Source organism: Rhamphochromis sp. 'chilingali', assembly GCF_963969265.1.
Source record: "Rhamphochromis sp. 'chilingali' genome assembly, chromosome: 6".
NCBI lineage: Eukaryota > Metazoa > Chordata > Actinopteri > Cichliformes > Cichlidae > Rhamphochromis > Rhamphochromis sp. 'chilingali'.
The window spans coordinates 23,497,747-23,509,124 of NC_137933.1; the positions used below are offsets into that span (position 1 = coordinate 23,497,747).

Sequence of the window (11,378 nt, forward strand, 5' to 3'; positions counted from 1 at the left end):
CCATAAACTAGCCGGGGCCCCCATCTTCATTCATTAAACAGTAGGGAAAATGAATTCCATGGTGACCAGACGAGGCGAATGACGTCACAAAGCCGAGGTCACCGGTCTGTTACGGCCCTATAGCCTTGTCTCAGCCCCATGGGACTTACCCCACCCCCTCCAGCTTAGGCCAGATCTCAGGTCTGTGACACCAAACATCAGAATGAAAGCCAAACAGTCTACCAGATTTACGCATCAAATACATAAACGCCACAGCGCTGTCATAACGAGACCTCAGCTACTGGGTGCAAAACAGCGCTGAGAACATATGTGGAAGTATAAGGTATATACGAGACAACAAATGCCATGAAACTGGATAAATATACATTTATAGTTGCTTAGGGAGGAAACGAGAGTATGCCTTCTCCTCTGCTGGCCACACACACACACACACACACACACACACACACACACACACACACACACACACACACACACACACACACACACACACACACACGCACAGAGTGTTGCTGTGTGGGAGTCTGCACTCTCTAATCAATTTATTATGAGGCACTGAAGTCCTTATGTTTGTTCATTTAACACAGGGAAAATGAGAAACAGCATTTGTTTTTGGTACAGTGAGACCCAGAGTGAAACCCACACGTGTCTTCGGAGGAGGAAAGCAAAGAGAGGAGACGGGAGAGGCAAAGGCACACAAGACAGAGACACCATTCAGAATAACGTAGAGGCTTGCAGTAATATCGTGGTTTTGAAGAACTGCTAGTTTAATTGCAGGTTGGTGTCCCATATAATGTTGCCTGTGTGTGTGACACCTGCCATAAATGGTTTTAACTCGGGACAGTGGCAATTATAATTGAGCCAATCAGAAATCTTTCATAAATCCATGGACATGCTCACTGCAAGAGGTAGATGCTTATTTGACGAGGTGAGACGGCGACAGACGCACATGCAGTATATCTTCTTTTTAATTACAGCGTCTGCCAAGGTGGGACTTTGCTATAAACAATCATCTGTGCATTCGAACACGGTAACACCACATTATAATAATACATTCTCAAATGAAATATGTATATCATGACCTGCATTTGTTTCATTATTACTTGTTTTAGAACTGAAAATATAAAATAATAAAATACAGTGTATAGCTTAAAAACTGAAGGATCCAAGCCTGCTGTCATTTATTCAGCTGGTGCTTTAATTTATTCATTTCATTTGATAATGACTTAGGTGGTGATCAGATTGTATGTATTTAAAAAAAAAAAAAGCACAATTCCATAAAAATCCATCATACTATAAAGCTCCATGCTGCTTTATATTCACTGAAAGCTAATAAAGAAAACATATATATTGATATTGTTTTCAGGAAAGGACCATCACAGCTATTTTCTTTTATATAATCCAACCAATCACAGCACCAACTAAAAAAATGAAAGAATTTCGTTTCTGATTTACGTGCACCTTCCAACAAAAAACACACACAAAGAGCTAAAGTTCTTCTCACTATGCAGTTAAAAAAATATATAGTCATGTAGGAGTAATAAAATGCATCAGCATGTTATGTTAAATGTATTAGTAAAAATATAATACACAGAAGGTATGCATACACGGTACAGTGAACACCGAGGAAAAAAGGAAACTATATGCAGAAGCTGAAAGAAAGCTGACATCTGAAGACTATGGAGGCTACAGCACTTAGAGGCCATTTTATTGCTTTGCTGTGGTCAAGTGAGGTGCACTGAGCTCAATTCCACCACAACAATGGCAAAGAGGGCCGCAGAGACAAAAGAGGGCTATCCCTGCTTCTTAACCCCTTCACTGCTGGCAGATCAGTCGCCTAGGGCACCAAGCAAGCAACACCAGGCCACCTCAGGAGAAACCAGGGGAATGACAAATGGCAAGTTTTGACTCGCATGCTCTCTGTACGACATCTTGTAATGCACACATGCCCACATTTAGTTATTTACACAGACAAAACAACAGATGATGTGCGCAAACTCCTAAATAATCTATCGGCGAACAGATGAAGCCGGCTGCCTTTTATGAACAGGAAGCAGCAGTCTGTAGCTTCATCTCAGCCTTGTCTAATGCTGAAATACACTACAGTCTTTCCATCTCCGCCCCTCCCTCGCCTTCTCTTTCTCTCCATCCCCTCAACGTGCAACATGGTCGGGATACTACACATTTGCAAGTGAATTACACTTTTTGTTGGGATTTGTATGAGAGTGTGTATGTGTGTGTGCGTGTGAGTAAAAATAGGAAAGCGGGTGTGAGAGGGAAAGGGTGCTCCTGCCATCACTCTTTTCTTTTCTTCTCTCTGTAATCCTGAGGAGGATAAGCTGTGAGGTACACAGAGAGGAAGTGCCATAGACCTGCTGGGGTCCAGCACATCCCAGTGGTACATTCCTACCGCCCAGCTATCAGACACTCATAACGCATAGACAGATGCAGACTAATACCTCCTTAGGCAGACATAACTACTGTTTGTCACAGTCTCAGAGCGGAGTAGATGCTATGCAAAAGCACAGAAAGGGAATTAAAATCATTATGACCTAAATCTGAAATCAAAACTAAAGCTACAACCAAGAAGTGAAAAAAGAAAATAGAATATCACTGCATTAAGAAAAAACACTCGAATTGCAGTTTTACCTCACTGTATCAGTGAATCAGTCAGTAAGTAAACACAAAAAAAGTCAAATACAGCTTGTTTATGCACGTGTAGCAGTGTTAACACAGGGCACAGTAGCAGAGGAGAATGACTTGCATGGAGGAACAAATATTAGCATCACTTTCACATAGTATTTGATCTGTTATTTTAAAACACACACACTTTAATTGGTATTAATATAAGCCATGATTTTAGGTCATTAGATGACCCTGGCATAAATTAGCAACAAGAAAAAACGGCGTGCTGATGGCTTCTTTTATATAAAATATTTATTTTATTACTAAATGCTGGCATCTATTCAATAGGTCAATTATATGAATAACATAATAATAATATTATAATAATAAAAAATATATATGTATATTTATTAGACATATATAGACACGCACACACGCACTGAAAGCAGGAGCTATGCAGCTGATGCACTGTCACTTTTCTGAACCTGTCACTCCCTCTCCCTCATGCAACCCACACACACCCACGCACACACGCACGCACGCTTACATTTCAGTTACACAAAGTAGATTTCACAGACACAGATAAACAATACGAGGGCAGTTATCACTCCACAGAGCACAGTAACACAGAGGAAGAGGAAGAGGATGACAAAGAAATAGGGGAGGACAAAAAAGACGGCGTGTGTGTCGTCAGAGTCACAGGCCAGAGGGGCCCATGTATTGTTCCAGGGCTCAGTGTAGAGAGAGAAAGGCAACCTGGGCTGCCTCTGTCTAAGCGTCCTCCATGTTTTATGCATTCTGCCCTTTGTGATGATAAGCACTAGCGTGGAGGGTGGAATGCTGGCCTCCAGGGTCCAAGAGAAGGGTGGGCTCATGGGGGGCTGGGGTGCCGCTCAGTTCAATTTTGCAGCCCTTTGAGTCCTCCCTGTCATCCCTACCCTGCCCGCGTGTAGGCATATGTAGCCTTATGCCGACGCAAAACCGATGTTCCTCCCATCCCTAAATGCAAGAGCTAGCTGCTGCTGCCTCAGATAGGATGCACAGTCAGTCATAGCTACCACACACACATGCACAACACACACTCACCTTTTACGATACTGCCAGTATACTGCCGGGACAGGCATGCATCACACAGCTTTTCCACTCACAGTCGATACAGCAACCCAAAAATAAAACAGTCTTTATCACTGTTACAACACCGCTATCTATCAAGCAGCCTTATTTGCTGCAAAACTGATATTGTACATTTATTACAGAAGCAATACTGAGATTCTAGTCAAGGACGGAGATGCACAAACACATTATAATCCCCTTTTCATGACTTCCACGGCACTAATTTATTGTTAGAATTGAATGAAAATTTGTATAAATTTGTGTCACACATTATTGTACTCTGTTCCACGTCACACTTTGCTCCTAAACATGGGGGGGGGGGGGGGGGGTGTTCTTCTCCTTCTCCCCATCTTTCTAATGTCTGTATGATAAGAGAGCGATGTTGCGTTCTCACAACACAGGTCTGCTCTGATTTGAACGCTGGCTTAGATTTTTGGAAACTGTTTAAAATTAATAAAAGCATCGGCTACAAAAACAAAAGGGTATCATATAAAGACCTTGATGGGGAACACTCAAAAGATATTAGATTTTCAGAACGGCAGTATGCCCACAAATCTGAACGCTGCTGCGCGCACACATACACACACACACACACACACACACACACACACACACACACACACACACACACATGCGCATCTTTCTCAGTCATAAATCTTGTCTACCACAATGATTTAACCAAGATTGTTAACACGATAACATATTGTGAAAGAGTAAACCACAAAAAAAAAAAAAACCCAACCAATTTCACTTAAAGATAAAAGGATGACACTGAAGATGAAGAAAAGCTCGGAAGAAAAAATGACAGGGAGAGAATTATAAGGAAAAAAGGAATGGCTTTCTGAGGATAAAGAGGAACTCTTTTTGGACACTGGGGGCCACTGGGATTAGGGATCAGGTAGAGAATTCATGCACACACTGTAGGCATGCTTACGCACACACACACACACACACAGACACTAGAGTATGACATCCCTTCTATTCTCCCATCCCACTTTCTCACTATCTGTGTTTAACTAAGACACCCTCCTCCCCCTGCCCGCTTCTTTATGATAGCATGACACAAATACTGCAAATACTGGCCTCGGCTGCAGGACAGCTGGAAAAACTGGTCTTTGTTGCATGACCATGCATCAAAATCACACATCAAATTCAAAAGCCATCGTCTGTGATCACTGCCAGTCACATATATTGTACTATCTGACTTACATGCAGACAATACACAGAAAGGAGGAAATAACTGTCTGGTGACTGTTTAATAACCGTCCAATAACAATAATAATAATAATATGGAGAATTTTTTTTTTTTGCATAAATCAGTATGGATTTTTGTTTTCTATATGTACATACACACACTTTATCTGACACAAGTGAAACTGTGCTGAATGTCTCCTACATGGCCCAAGCCTACTGTTTCACCCAAAGAGGGCTCTCTCCGACAGAGGACATGGCAGCGAGCTCTCCCACGGCACCGGTGCCCAAGCACGGAAAGGTGGGAGTTAAGGAGAGCGAAACGCAAAAACACAGAGAACAGGATGGTAAGTGAAAGAGGGAGGAGAGAGAGAGAGAGTGAGAGAGAGAGGGGAGATGGAGAGGAAGAGAAGGGGTTACGACAGCCAGAGGCGCTGTCTCCCCTTTCTCTGTGCTACCCCCCCAAACCACGGAACAAGTCCATCTGTGATGACTGCAACTCCCCTTTATCTCATTTACAAAACTGGACCTGCTGTTCCCACTCATTCGGTCAAGTGACACCTGAATTCTCTGAATATACCTGTCATCAAATATTGTAATGGAAGATGAGGGGGTGGCTAAGTGCAAACAGTGGACAACCGATTTGTTGCCGTGCAAGATCAATGGCAACTGCACATCTCCACAGCAAATACTGACATCATATCAGAGCTTTACGACACCAAATATTGCCTTCATGTTATGAATAACAATCGCAACACAAAGAACACAGAAATAACCAGGTGTGAGTACACGATAAATCACAACCAGAATCACGCTTCACAACGAAATGCACCACAGTGCTATTGGGGTGGAGAAGAAAATCAAATCCAGTTGATTTCAAAGAAAGAAAAAGAATTTAGATACTTGTCCATCACGTTCACATAACAATCCCACCGTGTGATGTCAAAAAGATAAAATTATAACACTAATAAAATTCTGATAAAAATAATTACAATTAAATTTGGGAAATAAATCCATAAGCTATATTTTTTTTTCTTTTATTGTCAACATAGGGAATATACTACCTTCATATTTTGCTTAGGTGATTTGCCATACCTATTTGTGTTGAAATGTTTTGGATTTGTGGAAATATTAAAAATGAGCTTTTGGCAAAAAACACTCTTCTAAACAAAAATGATAACCTAGTCTTGAGAAAGATATTAACGGAGAGGGAGAAATAACTCTGATCACAAGAAATCAAATCAAAATAAATACGATGGCCTCAAATATTTCTACACAAGCTGTCTGTGGTAAATACATCACTCTGGTAGCACTTTAAACCTGAGCGGAATACTTCCACTATCACAGTCAGAGATGAGCTTGAGATACTACAGTTAGCGACACCAAACACAGCTCCTGACAATTTGTGAAATAGATTACACAAAAATAAAGCCAGTGACATTCCTATACCTTTTCCTAGAACTGTTATAATTAAACATAAATATGACAATGAGGCAAGACAGGAAAATCAGACAGGTGAGATGACAGTAAACATTTCTGCTGTCTTTGTTTTGTAAGGTAAGAGGGAGAGAGAGGGAGGATGTGGAGCGTTAACTGTCAGGCAGGGGAGGAAGGGAGATCACTCATGTTTTGGCACAGCAGCCTACCTGTCCTATATTAACACCTTTAAAATTCGAAGCACATAAAAGTTACTGTTGCAGTCGCAGAAAGACACTGGAATACAAAGTACAGAAGAAGAAAAAAATGACTTAAATGTGAATCAGATTACCGATAAAAATGCAAAGAAAAATAAGAATGCTGGTCTCTCCTCTCTCTGGCAGTGCTAATCTCTTTCTGTCTGCTCCTCTACAGCCTGAAAGGTAGGGATCTGTTTACCTGACCTCTTCCTCTGATTGCTCCTCTATGGCCCATGGCTATCTGACCCCTCTGCACTCCTACCCTCAGCAGCACCCCCACCCCTTTTTTAAGGGGGGGGGGGGGGGGGGGGGGGCTTTCTCTTGCAACCTCTTGACTACATGAACGTTTAATTGTATTAAACCCGTTACTGATCTATTTTCGTTTCTCCCATCCTAAAATAAGTCTTAATCCTGCAGATGCTGACAACCATACGGGCTTTGTGTGGCTCCCAAAACATGCCAACAACTAGCCTACCATCACCCTGTTCCCCCAGCCAGACCCACTCTCTCCCCATTATCCCTCGGCTGTTTGCGAGGGGGTTTCCTCTCTGTCTTTTTTATCTCTGCTCTCACTCCATGACCCCTGTTCCCCCCGTTTCTTGCTGTCTGACCTACCCCCCCCCCCCCCCCCCCCCCCCCACCCTCACAGACAGACACACACAGCCTCTCACCCCCCTTTCTGCTTCCCCAAACGGTACACATATCCTATCAATGCCTCTGCTCGCTCGGAAAAACCTTTTTCTCTCTTTCTATTCCCGACTCTGTGTCGCGAAATATATCGCAGATTACCTAATCATTCTCGCCGCTTTTTTAAAAAGCCGTATATAGACCAAGTCCTCCTGAAAAGTAGTCGTTATGTTTGAGGATATTTACAGAAATTTTCATCTTTCAATTACAGTCAAGGCAACAGAATTTCCGATTTCTTTATTTTTTCCGATCAGATTCATGTTTTTTGGGAGGGGGAGATTAGTTGGCCTATCAAAGCTATAATCAACTGTATTGGGGGGAAAAGGCCTCTTCAGCTGAGACCATCTCTTTCAAAAGGCGTGTGTTTTCCACTCAACAATGCAGTCTGTTCTATTTTGAAGATATCCAGTTTGACTTTCTTTTCTCTCTCTCTCACTCTTTTTTTTTTATTCCTACAAGCGATCACTAAATGCATTCAGTGACCTGCAGGTTTAGCCTGGACCACGCTTAAAGTTTCCGGCAGTAACTTTGGAATGATAGTGTCTGCTTAAGGTCAGTCAAATGAGGAAATGTGTTGTTGTCTTTCTGGTCAACGTTTCTCGGGGAAAAGTCTTTTCTTGAAAGTCAAGATACGGTAGCCAAGTAGTTCGAGGCAGAAGACGCAGGCTGTCGCCGTCTTCCCTAAAATGCATGTCTGCTCTGTGCAGCGCTGCTCAGACTCTCAGGCTGTCCGTGTACAAGGTCCTGCTGATCCGCTCCTGTCACGAAGGAGACCCTGGGCTCCGTTTTTCCCTCAACAAACCACATTCACATTGCACACACCGCGCCCGCAAACACAAGCCCGCTCATGCACGCACACACACACACACACACACACACACACAAACACACACGTCGATCGATTTGCATGTGACTCCGTCAGTGAATGAGCGAGTATCGACTTAAAAACAACGCTTGAAAGAGGCAAACCGCTATGAAAAATAAAAAAGAAAAGATGGACAAAGTGGGGTAAAGGGGGGAAAGTGTAGCTAGAGGAACTAAGGCAGGGCGGAGGGATTGCCCATTTCAGACAGAGACGTGTCGGAGAAGAACAAAAATGTCTTTATCCAGAAGAGGATTTTATAAGCACACGACGTTGGTGAAACCCCGTGGATGTGGCAAGTGTGAAATCTGTCAAAATTTAGAAAGAGAGAGATGTTCCCATCTGCCGGACACACACGGACCCCACTAGCTGGACTTGGAGCTCCTTTTCTGGGCAGCGCTCATGTGGAGCTGCCGCTGCCCTTCGTCCGCCGCTCAGCACAGCCCTCTCTCATTGCGTTTGTGCCTCAAAACACGTTTCTCGACAACCACAAACCCTCTACACCTTTCCCCGATCCCACCGAAAAGCACACATTTGTTTTAAAACCGTGCTTTTTTTATCCCCCCCCTCTCTCCACGATCAACTGCTTGGAGTGGATCGCTGTCTTGCCTATTTCTTATCTTCCATTCATGAGGAGGAGAGGACGGACGCTGATGTAAACACAGGTAACGATACGAATAAAAATCGAGAATAAACCAACTACTTGCATGAAATGAACTTGTGATCGCCAGCCTTTTCTCACAACGTGAGAATAGCCAGGTCCGCTACACGAAAAAACTACGAACAGATAGGAGAGGAGAGATTCAGATAAGTCAGACAGCGAAAAGAATAGGATCGCTGAAACAGAGGAAAAGAGACAAACGCAAAGTTGAAACTTACAATTTCTCGCTGCCGGTTTGTGATCCTCGCTTTTTAATCCAGTATTGAGATGATTTAGCTAAAGATCCCATCAAGGCAGTCCCCTTTTGGTCAGTTTGCGCTTAGGGTGGCAAAAGAAAGATCATTGTTGTTGCGGAGTGTAAAAAACGAAGTAGGTACTATTAGTTGTTAAAGGCAATATAAAAATAATTTGGATGCAAAGCAGGCGATGAGTCTTGTGTTAGAGGGAGCGAGGAAGAGGTGAAAGTGAGATCTGATGATTGAAAAGAAAAAACTCTTTGGATCTTTATTCCTGCTAATTAGTTTCCTGCAAAAAATGGCTGTGATTAATTCAGTGCGCATGTGCTTCATTACACAGGCACGAAGGGAAGGGCTAATTAGCCGCCTTCTGGATCAATAAGATTCAGCAAAGGAGAGAGCTCGGGAGAGAGAGGGAGGGAGGGAGGGAGAAAGAGGAGGGAGGGAGGGATGGATGGATAGATACAAGTAGAAAAAAAGAGGAAAGTAATGATCAGGAATTGAAAATATGGAATTAAGAACAGCGGAAAGTAAGAGTTTGATTAGAGGAAAGGCAGCGAAAGTTAATAGTGGAGCAGGCAGCCGTAGCAGGCAAAGCCCGGTGCCACGGACGCAGCTTTTCTTCCGCTCTTTTTTTTCCTCCACTTTTTGAAAACGTTTTCTTGTCGCGGTTTTTGCTTTTTAAAATGAAAGATATGCACATGTTTCGGTCACTTAAAGCGCATAAGCAGCCCGGCTTTATTTTATTCAGTCTCTTTTGGGTCCATGCGAGCCAATTTGGTCTCGTCAAAGCTGCACGGAGGGTTATGTTTCTTCTTCTTCTTCTTCTTCTTCTTTTTTTAAGTGAGTTTAGATTGTACGTTTAAAGAAGTTATTGAAAACCAAATCAGACTCTCGGCAGCTGAAATAACCAGAAAAGTTCGCCTGCTAGTCATCGGCACAGTGTACCTGTAACCATTCAGCGACCTGTCGTGTTTGCAAAGAACTACAATAAACATTTGCGGGGGGGATGATTATTTTTTTCAAAGCGATTTCCACATCTATGCAAAAGTGTACTGTAACAGCAGCATGCAGGATGCCAGGGTATAGCTTACTATTGTAACCCGCAAAAAACAAAGGGAAAAAAGAGCATGCTTAGTTCCCTGGATATTAGAACTAACAGGTTATATGTACGTGTACATTTATACATTTTGAAGCATTAAGAGGAAAGCCACTTGCCCAGAGACTGAAGTTGGCATTAAACAGCGGTGTTGCACGCCTTCAAAAATGTCAAACTTTGATCAACTTCGTGTAGATCGACCCTTGCAAAAACATGGAAGGGAATCCTTTTGAATTCTTGCGTTTATTTCCCAAATAAAAATCAAATCAAATTAAAACAACGGTGACTGGCTCAATGGTGAGACGTATATGAAAGTCTACTGCAACTTTAGAGCAATGAGGTGTTTCTCAACTCGCATAAAAATGTGTGTGCGTATATTTAAGTGAAATAAAGCAAACAAAGCCATGACACCTGACGGAAATGTGAAATTGTCAAATTTGGTTTTATAGAATAAGACAGAGCAAAATGCAAGTTTGACGGAGAAGGTATGAAAAGGACGTGTCGTCCCTACAGTTACAGCCAGTTCCAAATTGCAGACCAAATAAAATTCAGCACAATATCTTATAGCAGTGTTGGAATATAAAATAATTTGTTATTTAAGATATTAGGAGAACCCCATAAAAGGTTTAAATATTTTTTCTTTTTTTCCTGTAAATCTGGCAAACTCGTGAGAGCTGCTTTTATTCGTACAGTATGCAAAGAAAATTCAGCTTCTTAAAAAACTCCAACCAAATAAAGAACTTGTTGAAACCACAACCATATACATGTGTGTTATATCTAATTTAATTTTTAAGGCTATTTATAATGTGCATAAGCCTGAAGTAGCTATTTAAAAAATATACATATATTGTTTCTTACCCAGCACATCAGTGAAAGGCTTGCTGAAACACAGAGGAGTGATGGGGAAACAGGCTATCAAGACATCTATTACTAAACTGATTTTGTTTGTTGGCAGCATCGTGTTCAATAAGTGCACCTTCTCTTAAATAATAATAATAACACTATAAATGTGTGACAAGGTGACAGAGTTGTGTCAGGCGTTTTTTTGTTTGGTCCACTCCGGTCTGTATGCATGGAATTTGCTATGCTGTGATAATTACACTGATATTATGACAGGAAGCCCAGGTGGTCAGTGTCTCATCTCCTCCTGAGGTGTTTCGTGTTCAGGAAATTCTGAAAGCCTTTATGATCGATCCGAACATGAATTTGTTGAGGTTCTGCGTTTGTT

At 42.1% G+C, this 11,378-nt stretch overlaps 1 protein-coding gene across 2 annotated transcripts in view; it reads right to left on the reverse strand.

The window, feature by feature from the left end:
- The window catches only part of zfhx3b (zinc finger homeobox 3b), a 135,701-nt gene extending 126,223 nt beyond the window's left edge, over positions 1 to 9,478 (reverse strand). For both annotated transcript variants that reach the window (XM_080884385.1, XM_080884382.1), the window contains exon 1: positions 9,034 to 9,478. The gene's annotated coding sequence lies outside the window, so the exon portion shown is untranslated. The remainder of the gene's footprint in view (positions 1 to 9,033) is intronic.
- Between the last annotated feature and the right edge of the window lie 1,900 nt (positions 9,479 to 11,378).